The sequence below is a fragment of the Apium graveolens genome, chromosome 5 (assembly GCF_009905375.1).
Source record: "Apium graveolens cultivar Ventura chromosome 5, ASM990537v1, whole genome shotgun sequence".
Taxonomy (NCBI): Eukaryota; Viridiplantae; Streptophyta; class Magnoliopsida; order Apiales; family Apiaceae; genus Apium; species Apium graveolens.
In genome coordinates this window covers 128,898,376-128,902,965 of record NC_133651.1, presented here as the reverse complement: position 1 = coordinate 128,902,965, position 4,590 = coordinate 128,898,376, and the positions used below count along the sequence as shown (strand labels likewise).

At 37.4% G+C, this 4,590-nt stretch overlaps 1 non-coding gene across 1 annotated transcript; it reads right to left on the bottom strand.

Annotated features, from left to right (window-relative positions):
- Positions 1-3,454: 3,454 nt before the first annotated feature.
- LOC141663242 (small nucleolar RNA R71) lies at positions 3,455-3,561 on the bottom strand. Its single transcript, XR_012551320.1, has one exon. It is a non-coding gene; the product is annotated as a small nucleolar RNA R71 (small nucleolar RNA).
- Between the last annotated feature and the right edge of the window lie 1,029 nt (positions 3,562-4,590).

Below are 4,590 nucleotides of genomic sequence, written 5' to 3'. Positions count from 1 at the left end.
CACAGCCCCTATCCCTGTGTGATTTCCGTTAGGTAGAGACTCCTGAGAATAAAAATTGTGCATATTGCACTTAACAACCCCCTTGCTAGGCATTAGCCACCTAGCATTCAAATTGACGTTTGCTTCTTCCATCAAGAGAAACTTTGAAACCCTAACAAGCTAACTCTTTGTTTTGAGAAAATGAAGAGCCTAAAACTGAAAATAATACAGCTGCAAACATAACACTGCTATTTATATTACTACTGATGAGTCCCCCTAAATGTTGTCCCAGATCCCTAAACACACAATCCACCCCCCCCCCCACACACATAAACATTTGAACTCCCAAGAAGAATCTGGAAGCTTTTCCACTTGCCAAAGTTATCATAATGACCCTTGTTGAGTGGCATTTATGACACTTTATAACGTTCCATAAAGCTTTGAATTGATGTTTTGTACTTGAGTTGTTAGTGTTTTTAACGTGTTTTGTAATGTATTTGCATTTCAGGCATTTATCAGGAATACAGGTGAATTGGCATTGTTTGGATGCTAATTTGGTGTTAGGATGGTGTCTAGAATAAAAGCTCGTTAAAAGACCGGCTTAGCGCGACCGCGCCAGGTCGGGAAATAAAATCCTGTTTTTTATGGAATTTTGATCCGTTGGACTTCTACTCTGCATGGGCTGCTATATATACATAACTTATGTTCGTTTTTTATAACAAGACGTACCAGAGCTTAAGGAGAAGGCGTAAGAAGACCGTAGAGCATAATTCAATTAAGGCGAATAAGATATAGTTTATTCTTATGATTCTTTATTTTAAGTTGTAACTTTGGATGGTAGTTTTCTTATTCGTGAACATATACTCTTGTTTCGTACTTGGTTTTATTTCAATATAAAGACTACGCTATTATACCATGCTTTTATCAGAGCCCACGATGATGATGAGTCTGATTATGGGCTAATCGCTATCGTGGGGTTCTAACGAATTTATTTATGGATTTTTTTAGTTAATTCGTTTCGATGCCTTAGTGTGTGGTTATTGTATGATAACCTAGTATTGGTTGTGTTTATTCATCTTATAAGCATCGCGAACTTATTAGATAGTGTGTTAATCTTTAATGACGCGAAATAGTGTGTTAATCTTTAATGAAGTGAAAGTGAATTTAAGGGTTTAGAACTTGCCATGCTAGCATAGGTCCGTGTATATGATATGCATGATTCATAGGTAATGTTAACCATCTTACTTGCCCTCTGTAATCATGATAGATAACTTGTGCATTAAACCGTTATGTTGTCAAATTTTATAGACATATAGGGTCTCAATATAATTGATGTTTATTCAGCTTCTATCTCTTTTGTGGATGACTGGTAGTATGGTATTCGTACAACGAAAGTTGGCGTTTATCAGTTTCGTGTTATCTTAATAGTGTCATCATCATTACATGTTAAGGTTAAGAATAAAAAGGCTATTGAATAAAGTATTTAATGAAGTTAAAATCCCATGTTTGTGTCATATATTATTCAACTCTTTTTAATCTCTTAGTTTGTGTTCTTTAGTATAATCTCTTAGTTAATCTTAGTTATAAACAACCTTAATTTGTTATTCGTCTTAGCATTGGGTAATAATCATACTAGTGTTGCATAAATACATTGATTGAAATTAACCTAAACCTATCCCTGTGGGAACGAACTAGAATTTATTATATATTACTTGTGATCGCGTATACTTGCGTGAATATTAGCACGTGTTCTAGCCCTAACAAGTTTTTGGCGCCGCTGCCGGGGATATCAGTGTTAATTTTTAGTTTATGTGTTTGTCATCATTGGTCGTTAAAGTTCAGCGTCTCGGACATTATTACTTACTTAATTCCTTATCATGTTTCAGGTACTCTAGCGAGCGTGTATGTATATGCGTTCTCGGTCTCGTAAGAGAACACTGAATCAAGCTGAGGAAGAAGTTGTAGTCGAGGAGAAATTTGAAGAAGAGAACTTAGTTAAGAAAGAAGAAGAAGTTTGTTAGGAATATATGTGCATTAGTTTGATGATATGTTTAACAAAACACTTAAGTAGAAATCTAGTGTTTGTAGCCTCAACGGATAAGACCACTTTGGCTATCCGTTGATGGTGTAGCTTTACTTAGAAATAAGTCTAGTGTTGTAGCACATTTTAGTCTCTGAATTTGAGATATAATTCTTAAATGTTGAGGGAAATTATAAGTCATGTTGACTACTAAAGGATATGCAGATAGGAAGGCCAATTGTAAATATTTCATGCCTTGTAATTTTGTATAAATGAAATGGTGTCAATGGATAACTTAAAGACCTTCAACGGATGAGAAACAAAGCTTCAACGGATGTCTCTAAAGCTTCAACGGATAACATCCTTCAACGGATGAGTGCATCAACAGATAGAGCTTCAACTGCTAACACATCAACGGATAAAGCCATCAACGGATGAAGGCTTCAACGGATGTTCTGTTAAATAGCAGTTGACAAGTGGTAGTTGTACCTACAAACAGAGGCACATGGGTTGACAGAGACAACTGAGATGTGGTAGCCTATTTCAGGAACATCAGAAAAAGCAGCCGTTCTACTCTAGCATAAAGAGGCAATAGTCAACAATGCACTGGAGTAAAATGGAGAAGAAACAAGTGGAGAACTTATTTTATTATTGTACTTTTTATCTTTGTCTTCACTTGTAAACTTGGTGTTATATAAACCAAGTAGCAGCTAGTAATTAGAATAGAATTTTTCCAGAGCTGTTTAGAAAAATCTTGAGAAAAATTATCTAGTTTGTACTAGGATGCAGCTGTGATCAACTTCTTGAATCACAGATTTTTTGAAATACCATCTCTGGTGGAACAACAAATCCACCAGAAAAGTTTTTAAGGTCTGTTGTGTTCTGTACTTTTGTGCTTGAATATATATCTGTCTGTATTAGCTTAAAACAATTCACACACTTGTTTATCTTAAACACACAGCCTTTGAAACTGCTCAAAACTTGAAAAAGTTTTGAGATTTACATTCAACCCCCCTTCTGTAAATCTTATTGTTAGTTCACTAGGAATAACAAAGTTCTTATTGCAATGGGAGAACCAGATGCAAATCCAAAGGCTTTGATGGACTACTCTCAACCAAAGATCAATGATATTCAGTCTAGCATTGTTCGACCAGCCATCTCGGTTAATACCTTTGAGATCAAGTCGAGCACGATTCAGATGATACAGAATTCAGTTCAATTTAGGGTTCTCCGACAAAAGACCCCAACATGCACATCAGAAATTTCATCGAGATCTGCGACACTTTTAAGTTCAATGGAGTTTTTGAAGATGCTATTAAGTTGAGGCTTTTCCCCTTCTCTCTGCGGGATAAAGCTAAGTGCTGCTTACATTCTCTACCACCAGGGTCTATCACCAAATGGGAAGATCTTGCTCAAAAGTTCTTAACTAAATTCTTTCATATGGCAAAGACTGCTGCAATCACAAATGCACTTACTCAATTTGCTCAGCAATCTGGAGAATCTTTATGTGAGGCTTGGGATCGATATAAGGAGTTGCTTAGGAAGTGTCCTCATCATGGGATGCCTGACTGGATGATCATTAACTGTTTCTATAATGGTTTGGGTGATACTTCTAGACCCATGCTTGATGCAGCATCAGGATGAGCCTTGTGGGCTAAAAGCTATGATGAAGCTTATGAATTGATTGAAATGATGGCTGCTAATAAATACCAGAATCCTACTCAGAGACTATCTCAGGGCAAGGTAGCAGGAAATCTGGAGTTGGATGCAGCTACTGCTATAGCTGCTCAACTTAAGGCTTTGACGATGAAGGTGGTTTCTCCATCTAATTATGGAGTTAATCAGATCACTAGTGTCTGTGAGCTTTGTGCTGGTGCCCATGAGACTGATCAGTATGCCATTTCTAGTGAATTAGCTCAGTTCGTGAGAAACTTTCAGAGGTCGCAGCAACCTGTACCAGCCACCTATCTTCCTAACAACCGCAATCATCCTAACTTTAGCTGAACCACCTGGTTTTCAACAACCGCAATATGCACCAAGGCAACAACTCCAGCTACAACAGTCTAATGAAAATTTTGAATTGGAAGAGTTGAGGCTCATGTACAAAAGCCAAACAGTTTCTATCAAGACCTTGGAAAATCAAATTGGGCAAATTGCCAATATTTTACTAAATCGTCAACCTGGTAAACTTCCTAGTGACACTGAAGTACTAGGAAAGAGGGAAGCTAAGGAGCAGGTAAAGGCAATTACATTGAGGTCTGGGAAGGTTGCAAATCCCGAAAACTCTCAGGTTTCGGATGAAGAAGTTCTAGCTGAAGATGAAGTGCAGAAGGAAGAAGAAGTGCAGAAGGAAGCAAAAGTGGAACCAAGGAAGACCATTGTTGAACACGCTCCTCCTGAGGGTAATACAGGGGAGAAACAGATTTATCCTCCACTCCCTTTCCTAAGAGGCTGCAGAAGAAAAAGCTGGATAAGTAGTTTGAGAAGTTTCTGGAGGTGTTCAAGAAACTTTACATAAACATAGCTTTTGCTGAATCTCTTGAGTAAATGCCTAGTTATGCGAAGTTTATGAAAGGTATACTTTCTCGGAA